We start from the raw sequence: 11,427 nt of genomic DNA, 5'->3' as shown, positions 1-11,427 counted from the left end.
CTAATTTCAACATTAATATTCTTTCAGAAGAAGAGATGCTTAAAACTTGATTTTGACCCTATAACATCACTGTTAATAGTGAAAATTGATTATTAGGCAGTTTTGTATCAATTTAAGATATTTTCATTTCCAACTTTATTAGCAATATTGATAAAAACTTGTACTGTGAGTAAAATGAAAATATGCAGATTGTATCTAGACATAGACAAGATGTTAGCTCTTTAGTTTTATTTGGAGAAGAATGTAGTTCCAGAAAAGCTTTAATAAATAGAATAAAGATTCTATGAGAAAGAAGGGAAACATGGCAAGAAACATTTTGCCAAAAATGGTATTTTATATTAACTATGACTATAAAATAACAAATGTTTTCCTAAGAAGAAAAGCCAGCTTCAAAATGATGTAGTCACCCTTTTGAATAAAACACCAAAAACATTTACAGGGAAATGTAATACATTTCTAATAAAGTAAAAATCTGATCTTTCATTTGAGAAGTAAAGAGCTAAGCTAAAAGGCTCTAATTAGTCATATTTGAATTTATTTATTTATTTTTAAAGGTTTTATTTATTTGAGAGAGAGAGGACAGAATTCATGTGAGAGAGAGCACAAGCTGGTAGGAAAGTTCAAGAGAGAGAGAGACATTTTAACAATGTTTATTCTTCCAATCCAAGAACATGGAATGGTCTTCCATCTTTTTGTGTCTTCTTCGATTTCTTTCATGAGTGTTCTGTAGTTCTTCGAGTACAGATCCTTTACCACTTTGGTTAGGCTTATTCCCAGGTATCTTATGGTTCTTGGTGCTATAGTAAATGGAATCAATTCTCTAATTTCCCTTTCTGTATTTTCATTGTTAGTGTATAAGAAAGCAATTGGTTTCTGTACATTGACTTTGTATCCTGCCACGTTGCTGAATTGCTGTATGAGTTCTAGTAGTTTGGGGGTGGAGTCTTTTGGGTTTTCTATATAAAGAATCATGTCATCTGCAAAGAGAGAGAGTTTGACTTCTTCATTGCCAATTTGGATACCTTTTATTTCTCTTTGTTGTCTGATTGCTGTTACTAAGACTTCTAATACTATGTTGAACAAGAGTGGTGAGAGTGGGCATCCTTGTTGTGTTCCTGATCTCAATGGGAAGGCTGCAAGCTTTTTCCCATTGAGGATGATATTTTCTGTGGGTCTTTCATAGATAGATTTTATGAAGTTCAGGAATGTTCCGTCTATCCCTATACTTTGAAGTGTTTTAATAAGGAACGGATGCTGGATTTTGTCAAATGCTTTTTCTGCATCGATTGAGAGGACCATGTGGTTCTTTTCTCTTCTCGTATTAATTTGTTCTATCACATGGATTGATTTGCAAATGTTGAACCATCCTTGTAGCCCAGGGATGAATCCTACCTGGTTATGGTGGATAATCTTTTCATTGTTAAAATGTCTATACTGCCTAGAGCAATCTATACTTTTTTTTTAAAAGATTTTATTTATTTATTTGACAGAGAGAAATCACAAGTAGATGGAGAGGCAGGCAGAGAGAGAGAGAGAGAGGGAAGCAGGCTCCCTGCCCAGCAGAGAGCCGATGCAGGACTCGATCCCAGGACCCTGAGATCATGACCCGAGCCGAAGGCAGTGGCTTAACCCACTGAGCCACCCAGGCGCCCCGCAATCTATACTTTTAATGACATTCCAATCCACTGGTATTCTTCAAAAAGCTGGAGCAAATAATCCAAAAATTTGTATGGAATCAGAAGAGACCCCAAATTGCTAAGGAAATGTTGAAAAACAAAAATAAAATGGGGGGCATCACATTACCTGATTTCAAGCTTTACTACAAAGCTGTGATCACCAAGACAGCATGGTACTGGCATAAAAACAGACACATAGACCAGTGGAACAGAGTAGAGAGCCCAGATATAGACCCTCAACTCTATGGGCAAATAATCTTCAACAAAGCAGGAAAAAATATACAGTGGAAAAAAGACAGTTTCTTCAATAAATGGTGCTGGGAAAACTGGGAAGCTATATGTAGAAGAATGAAACTCGACCATTCTCTTACACCGTACACAAAGATAAACTCAAAATGGATAAAAGACTTCAATGTGAGGCAGGAATCCATCAGAATTTTAGAGGAGAACATAGGCAGTAATCTCTTCGATATCAGCCACAGCAACTTCTTTCAAGATATGTCTCCAAAGGCAAAGGAAACAAAAGCGAAAATAAACTTTCGGGACTTCATCAAAACCAAAAGATTCTGCACAGCAAAGGAAACAGTCAAAAAAACAAAGAGGCAACCTACGGAATGGGAGAAGATATTTGCAAATGACAGTACAGACAAAAGGTTGATATCCAGGATCTATAATGAACTCCTCAAACTCAACACACACAAAACAGACAATCGTATCAAAAAATGGGCAGAAGATATGAACAGAGACTTCTCTAATAAAGACATACAAATGGCTATCAGACACATGAAAAAATGTTCATCATCACTAGCCATCAGGGAGATTCAAATTAAAACCACATTGAGATATCACTTTATACCAGTTAGAATGGCCAAAATTAACAAGACAGGAAACAATATGTGTTGGAGGGGATGTGGAGAAAGGGGAACCCTCTTCCACTGTTGATGGGAATGCAAGTTGGTGCAGCCTCTTTGGTGAACAGTGTGGAGATTCCTCAAGAAATTAAAAATAGAACTTCCCTATGACCCTGCCATTGCACTCCTGGGTATTTACCCCAAAGATACAGATGTAGTGAAAAGAAGGGCCATCTGTACCCCAATGTTTATAGCAGCAATGGCCATGGTTGCCAAACTGGGGAAAGAACCAAGATGCCCTTCAACAGATGAATGGATAAGGAAGATGTGGTCCATAACACTATGGAGTATTATGTGTCCATCAGAAAGGATGAATACCCAACTTTTGTAGCAACATGGACAGGACTGGAGGAGATTATGTTGAGTGAAATAAGTAAAGCAGAGATAGTCAATTATCATATGGTTTCACTTATTTGTGGAGCATAACAAATAGCATGGAGGACATGGGGGGTTAGAGAGGAGAAGGGAGTTGGGGGAAATGGGAAGGGGAGGTGAACCATGAGAGACTATGGACTCTGAAAAACAATCTGAGGGGTTTGAAGTGTTGGGGGGATGGGAGGTTGGGGTACCAGGTGGTGGGTATTATAGAGGGCACGGATTGCATGTAGCACTGGGTGTGGTAAAAAAATAATGAATACTGTTATGCTGAAAATAAATAAAAAATAAATTAAAAAAAAAAAAGAGAAAGAGAAAGAGAGGGAGAAATAGGCTCCCTGCTAGTAGAGAGTTGGACACAGGGCTCAATCCCAGGACCCTGAGATCATGACCTGAGCCGAAGGCAGATGCTTAACTGACTGAGCACTCCCCCGCCTTAAATTTAAGAAACTAAACATGATTCATGAAATTCTTTCCACTGTAACTTTTCAAGATCTAATTGTTATATTAGATTTTAGAACTTAACATGTTGATTTAATCCTCTTCAGTGTGAATTTATGAAGACCCTAGTTAAACTAGTTAAATAACAATTCCTACTCCTAGAAGCTGATTATTTCTACACAGCCTTTTGGTTTTAATAGGAATCAGAATGTTTTTCAGGTTCTTGGTTTGGATGTGGATAGTCTACTTTTGTAAGTTGCCATTTTTTAAAAGCTATCATCACACATATTTTTAACATTCTGTTTTCAATACCTATCATACTGAAGTTTTATGAAGTTATGTTTAGGAGAAATAGAAACTATATCAAAAATTATTTCATTTGGAGATAATGCTAACCAAAGATATGAATCCTGAAAAAGAGGTTGAATTAAAATAATGAATGTAAGAACTAATGGACAATCTCAAGAATTATCACACTTGCTTTCAGATCACTTTTCTCTGATTTTTTCTGGTGAAGAAATTACATTTAAGGTGAGAATACTGAGAAAATAAACTAATAAAAATAGCTTTAACTAAGCAGTGATCATGTCAAACACTGTCTCTGTGTATAATATTTATATAGAGAAAATCCTAAAGACTACACCAAAAAGTGGTTATAACTAATCAACAAATACAATAATGTTTCAGTATATTAAATTAATATACAAAATCAGTTGCATTTCTATTCACTAACGATGACATACCTGAAAAAAGAAATGAAACAATACCATTGACAATAGCATCAAAAACTAGAAAATACTTAGGGATCAATTTAACCAAGGTGATGAAAGTTTGTATACTGAAAATTATAAGACACTGATGAAATAAATTGAAGACACAAATACATACAAAAATATCACAGGTTCGTGGATCAGAATAATTAATATTGTTAACATGTCTGTAATACCCAAGCCATTTATAAATTCAGTTCAGTATAAAAATTCCAATGGCATTTTTCACTAAATAAAAATAAAACAAAACCTAAAAATTGTATGGAAGCACAAAAGATCCCGAATAGCTAATGCAATCCTGAAAAAGAGCAAAGCTGGAGGCTTCACACTTCTACATTCCAACTTAATTACGAAGCTATAGTAAACAAATCCTGTGACTCTGGCTCAAAAACAAAGGCATAGAGCAATGGAACAGAATGGAGTGCCCCGAAATAAACCCACACATATATGGTCAACAAATATTTGATAAGGAAGCCAAGAATATTAAATGAAGAGAAGATAGTCTCTTCCATAAATGACATAAAACTGCACTTCCATCTTATACCACTCAAAAAAATTAACTGTAGGTGGACTAAAGCTTTAAATATAAGACTGGAAACCGGAAAAGTCCTAGAAGAAAACACAAAGGTCAACTCTTTCAGATTGGTCTTGGCAATAATTTTTAAGTATGTGATACCAAAAGTGCAAGCAACTAAAACAAAACTAAACAAATGTGATTCCTTAAAAAAAAGGGGGGGGCGGGGATTGTGTGAAAGAAAATTTTTGCAACACCAAAGAAACAATCAGCAAAATGAAAAAGTCAGTTAAAAGAGTGGGAGAAAATATTTGCAAACCATCTTGTCTGAGAAGACACTAATATCCAAAGTGTATAGAACTTATACCTCTCAATAGCAAACAACAATCACAGTAATGTGAGTTAAAAATGGGCAGAAGGGGATGCCTGGGTGGCTCAGTTGGTTAAGCCACTGCCTTCAGCTCAGGTCATGATCCTGGAGTTCTGGGATCAAGTCCCACATCAGGCTCCCAGCTTCTTGGGGAGTCTGCTTCTCCCTTCTCATGCTCTCTCTCCCTCTCTCAAATAAATAAATAAAATCTTTTAAAAAAAAATGGGCAGAAGACTTGAGTAGATGTAGACATATTTTCCAAAGACAAATGGCTAACAGGTAAAGGCAAAAGGCTCAGCATCACTGATCATCAGGGAAATGCTAATCAAAACCATTATGATTTATCACCTCACACCTGTTAGAATGGCTGTTATCAAAAAGACAAAAGCTAGCAAATTCTGGCCAGGGATGGAGAAGGGGAATCCTTGTGCACTATCTATGCAACCACTATGAAAAACAGTATGGAGCTTCCTCAGAAATTAAAGACAGAACTACCAGAATAAGATCCTGCAGTTCTACTGGGCTCCTTTGTTGTTTTCTGTTTGCCTGTCAACATGTATTTAAGAGACTTTCCCCTAATTTGACTTAATTTTCTTATTTTTAAACCTGTCACTGAAATTCTACATTTATTACTTTCGGAAAGGTTTTAGTATTTTTATTTTATATTTACCTATTAAAACAACAATGTAGTGCTATTTTTGATAGGCTATAAACACAGGAATAGAATCAAAGTATGTAATATATCTGCTGAGGAAATTATAAAATAAGATTAATAAAATAGATACCTTAGCACTGCATAAATTTGCTCAGCAAAATTTTGCAACATGAATGTCTCTATCAGTTGGCTTATTTTATATTAACTCCATTGCCAACATAGAGTCTCGTTTCTTTTGTAACGTCATTGTTAATAGTCTAGTTTTTAGTACAAAAATAGTTAAATCTAGTTTTATTATTTTGTTCTTTTCTGATGTTTATAGATGTGGGCTTACAGTATAGTTCAATTTATTAGGTACTTAAATGACTTTTCAAATTTCCATCAGATACAAGCAATATGTGGAAGCGCCTCATTCAAATTGTGCCTCTGAATTACATCATGTTCCAATTACTTTAATATATCATTATCCTCGATCCTTTCTGCAGAAAAGGGCCATATATTTTACATTAACTCCTTTTAATAGTGCTAGTGAACATTGAAATAAAGATACTTTTTAGAAATGTGTAATAAAATTAAAATGCAACTGCTGCTAGTTTCTACAAAGCTGTGAGTGCATGACTGAATTTAAAACAAAAATTAAGTTATTGATTTCCTGAGAGAATAAACACTTAAAATACAATATATATATGATGCAGCATATTAAATTATACTTCATTAGTATATTTAGTATATTTCAGAATGTGTAGCTTAAATTTTATGTTGGATATTGTAGCCTGAGTCTATATACACATATGTATGTGTATGAGTGTGTGTGTGTGTGAGTGTTTGTGTAGCTGATACTATCTATATTTAAAATCTTTCTATTGTATTTATCATGGATTTTTCACATTATTTTTGTTTTTGAGAGTTGCATTGAAATATTTATCTAGATAACCTGATTTTTTGGCGCTCCCTTAAGTTTTTCATCATAAACCAAGTTCTGCAGAATGTTTATTTTCCTATCCTAGCAGGCAGTTCAATTAAAAAGTATTTTTATTTCAGTATTCACTATAACTATTAAAAGGAATTTAGTAAAGCATATATAGGCCTCTTGTAAGAAAAGATTGAGAATAATGAATAATTAAAACAATTTCAATATGAAGCAATTTAGAGACCACAATTTTGCATGAGGCTTTTATGTATAACTGAATTTCTGTAGGCTTTGTTTAAACTTTGTTAGTTTTAACTGTGGAAGGCCCAAGATATTTCATAGTTGTTTTAACTAGGGGAGCTCACCCTCCAGACCCTTTGTCCCCTAGGGAATCTTTTCAGAACTCTTTCTTTTAAGATGATTCTAAAGTATTATGGGTTGTACAGTGTCTCCCTACAAATTCAAATATTGTAATCTTAACCCCCAAGTACTTCCAAATGTGAACTTACTTGGAAATAGGGTTATTCTAGATGTAATAAGTAGAGATGAGGTCATACTGAAGTAAGGTGGGCTTCAACCCAGTATAACTGGTGATTGTATAAAAGGGGGAAATATGGGGCGCCTGGGTGGCTCAGTGGATTAAGCCGCTGCCTTCGGCTCAGGTCATGATCCCAGAGTCCTGGGATCGAGCCCCGCATCGGGCTCTCTGCTCAGCAGGGAGCCTGCTTCCCCCTCTGTCTCTGCCTGCCTCTCTGCCTACTTGTGATCTCTCTCTCTCTGTCAAATAAAATAAAAATAAAAATAAAAAATCTAAAAAAAAGGGGGGGGAATATGAACAAAGACACACATACAGAGAAGACTCATGGGAATATGAAGGCAGAGATACAGTACAGGGTCTACAAGACAAAGGATGGCAGATTGCTGGCAAAGCACCAGAAGCTAGAAGAGAGGCATGGAACAGATACTCTCTCATGGTATCAGAAGGAACTAACTCGGCCAAAGCCTTGAACTCAGACTTCTAGTCTCCAGAACAAAATTTCTGTTGGTTAAGTCACTCACATCTTTGTACTTCATTATGGCAGTTCCAGGAAACAAATAGAAGTCTTACGATAGGGAATGGTCCTTATTTTTCAGATTCGGCCTTTTTGATTTCTCAGAGGAATTCCAGGGGTATCAAGGAGGTATCAAGTAAGTTGAACAATTCTGACAGATTTCCTATGTCCTAAGGAACTCTTCTACCAAGATGTCCCTCACCTTCTGGTATCTATTCCTCTTTAAATCTTTGATGGCCACTTTCTGCTGAGACATGAGTGTACAAGCCGCCCCTCAGCCATGGATTCCCAAGGAATCCTTATGCTGACTTCTGAATTCCAGTCTCTACCCAGCACCTTCCTCATCACTATCCTGGCTTATAGATTCCTGCTGCTTCAGCTGACCAGAACTCTGATTTCTGGCTCCTCAGCACAATGGGAATTCTATGTTTTGCAAAATTCCACATCTTTATTAAGGCTGAGAAAATCGTACCCAGGCAGAGGAGTGTTATTGTTGAGTTCACATCACTGAGCTCAAGTCATTGCTGAAGTTCTGTCAGGGATTGTAGCTTTGCACTCATTTTATGAAACCAGATGCCTCATATGCTTTGTCCAGTTTTATAGCTGTTCACAGCAGAAAACTAATCTGGTTCCAGTTATTCCACAAACACAAGGCTCTGTCTTTACGAGTAAAACATGTGAAATCTAAAAATGAAGATGTAGCAATCAATCATCAGTAAAGAAAACTATAAATATTGATAAATGTAACCACCTAGAACAATGGAGGCTATAGATAATGTACACTATAGGGGACACGAACCAGCCAAATAGAGGTAAACAGAGTATAATGAGACAAACAGAACTAATCAAAATATAAATCATTTACAAATGTGATAATTCTAAAATATCAGTTTATAGCAGGCAGGAGATTTTTTTTCTTTTTATTTATTTATTTATTTTTTATAAACATATATTTTTATCCCCAGGGGTACAGGTCTGTGAATCACCAGGTTTACACACTTCACAGCACTCACCAAAGCACATACCCTCCCCAATGTCCATAATCCCACCCCCTTCTCCCAAACCCCCTCCCCCCCAGGCAGGAGATTTTGACCCAAAAGTTGTCCGAAAGGATGTTACTATGTGGTTCTGTATGTCAAGTCATAGTCTTTTCTTTGCGTAATATTACTTGATCTGTGTGCCAAAGAAAAATACAGTTTTATAACAATTATTGTGATAAAACAAATTATCCAAAAAGCAGTCTTTTAATTTAAGATTAAACAAAATAACACTTTCGGGGAGAAGATTTTCTCCTTTAAACAATGAATTTCCTCATGTATTAAAAAATATTTTAGCTGCAGGAAGCACCTTGTTCCAGGCAGTGGTGGGGCAGTTGCCCCAATATATGTTGGGGTGGATGGCTGATCCTGGGGATCGGAGTAGACCTCTTGATGCAAATCTCGGTGGCCACTGCTGGAGCATGACCTGTGCCATGGCCACTTCCGACACCTTATTTGTAACATTTTAAGAAACTTCATGAGGTCTTCTATGGCCTCCATGAACACCTTTCAGGGGTGCCAGAGTGTCTCCTGTGGATGGCAGGGACAGAAGAGAAGCAGCAGCTGATCAGATTTTTCCTGTTGCAAATGAAATTCTGGCAGAGATGGAAGAGAAACCACATCATGCACCTCTATTTTTCCCTAACCTTATGATGTCAAAGCTTCAAACCTACCAGAAGGCCTTGCCAAACCTTCATCAGAAAGTAAGACGCATATCTTTGACAACCCCACCTGGAGGGTGAGGGCACATGAAATATGGCGCATACACTGTAGAGAATGAACGTGTGAGGGGGTTGCAGTCTCAAAGAGAGTTGCTTCTGCAAGGTACTGATGGCCTGAACTGGACTACCCAGAGTATTGGGTGCTCTCATTGGACTGCCCCAGAGACTAGCCAGATTGGCCCAGAAATCACAGAAGAGCTGGGGGAGCAGTGTGACCAGTTGGAATGTACCAAGAGGAGGTCGGTAAACAAATACAAGTGAAAACTTGAGCAGAAGTGGAAAGATTCTCTGTCCAGTGTTCAGAAAAGTGACAACCAGCAGGCTGCTACTGTCCATCCTCATGTCACTGGAGCTGGCCTTCCTAGGGACCTGGATTATAACAGATCCTTTCAAAAGCACTGAAATTCCTACAGGGAAGGGTTTGTGCACCAGAACTTTGATCTGTGAATGAATGGTGTTAGAGAAGGAGAATAAGCATAGTGTTGCTATGAGCTAATGGTTCAAGGATGTACTGTGTTTAGTAGCCAGAATTGTGGGGGGGAGGGAGAGAAGGCAGAAAACCATTTAATTGTGAAGGAAAAGTAACAAGACCAGTATGATAGACCAAGGTAATAGATGCTGCTTGACTTCTTAAAAAAAATTATATGTATATTATCAAGTTTTCAGGTAATAAGTGAAATGTCTCAGGAAAATGCCTAATTGTTTCGATGCATAGATGTGAAGAGCCAGTAAAAGGTGAGGGTAGACTGAAACTAAATTTCTGAGGGCCTTCAATAAAATTCTAAGTGATAAGAATTTTAAATCAATGCAAAGAAAGAAAACAATCAAATTGGATTTTAGGAAGAAACTCTCTCTGGCTTTGGGGGCCAACAACACAGGTAACTTGAATAATTCTTATCTGTTGTGTATTAGAATGGCAATAGGTTAAATTTTCAGAACAGTCTGAAATATTATATTCCTAAAGCTAATGGGTATAAAAGTTCTTCTAAAGAACATTTGTAAGTTTCAGGTATTCAGGTGATTCAAGAAAAAAGCCCAAATTGTTTATGTAAAGTTTTAAGTTTAAAATTTTGATTTACCTCAAATTTGTTATTATACTTAAAACACTTTCTCACTTTTCACTTTGAAAAAGGCTAACAGTCTTATTAATGTAAAGGAACTTTGGGGAGCAAAACTAAACATCAAAACAGGTGTACATTTTTTGTGGTGAGGGAAGAAAGGAAAGGGAGGAAGGGAGGGAGAGAGAGAAAAAAAGGAAGGAAGGAAAGAAAGAAAAGAAAAGGAGAAAAAGAAGAAGGAGGGAGGAAGAAAGGGAAAAAGAAACCAACCACAAAGACAGCAATGCAAGCGTTTGGTGCACACTCCCTAGGCATAATAGTTTATTGAAATGTAAGTGAGGTCTTAGTTTTAATTTGTTAGTCACCCCTGAAATGAAAATATGTTAATGTTTTAGAAATTGACAATAAATATGTAAACATTATTCAATGTTTAAAAGGAGACCTTTACCTTTTTACACATTGAAAACGTATTTTCGGGGCGCCTGGGTGGCTCAGTGGGTTAAAGCCTCTGCTTTCAGCTTGGGTCATGATCCCAGGATCCTGGGATCAAGCCCTGCATCGGGCTCTCTGCTCAGCAGGGAGACTGCTTTCCTTCCTTTCTCTCTGCCTGCCTCTTTACCTACTTGTGATCTCTGTCTGTCAAATAAATTAAAAAAAAAAAAAAGAAAACATATTTGCAAGTATGTTCATTGGAAGTACAGAAAACAGGCAACAGAAAGCAGGGTCTCTCTGGCACTTCTCAAAAATAAAGAAACTGGACATAAAATACAGTAATTTCTTAGCTGATAAAAGTTTAACATGTCACAGACTAATGGGGAAGATTGCAGAAGTGACATTTAATTAGATTAATCAAAATGGATTAAAACTGTCTTGGATCAACAGATCGACTTCATTAGCTGGCAACTCTAGCCCTAAAATTAAGTGTATTAGACTATG

General features: G+C 36.7%; 1 pseudogene; it reads left to right on the top strand.

The window, feature by feature from the left end:
• Positions 1-9,176: 9,176 nt before the first annotated feature.
• On the top strand, positions 9,177-9,884 carry LOC101680233 (annotated as a pseudogene).
• Positions 9,885-11,427: the final 1,543 nt, after the last annotated feature.

This window comes from Mustela putorius, unplaced genomic scaffold (assembly GCF_011764305.1).
Source record: "Mustela putorius furo isolate JIRA1106 unplaced genomic scaffold, ASM1176430v1.1 tig00537350_pilon_pilon_pilon, whole genome shotgun sequence".
Taxonomy (NCBI): Eukaryota; Metazoa; Chordata; class Mammalia; order Carnivora; family Mustelidae; genus Mustela; species Mustela putorius.
This window is presented reverse-complemented; position numbering and strand designations above follow the sequence as displayed.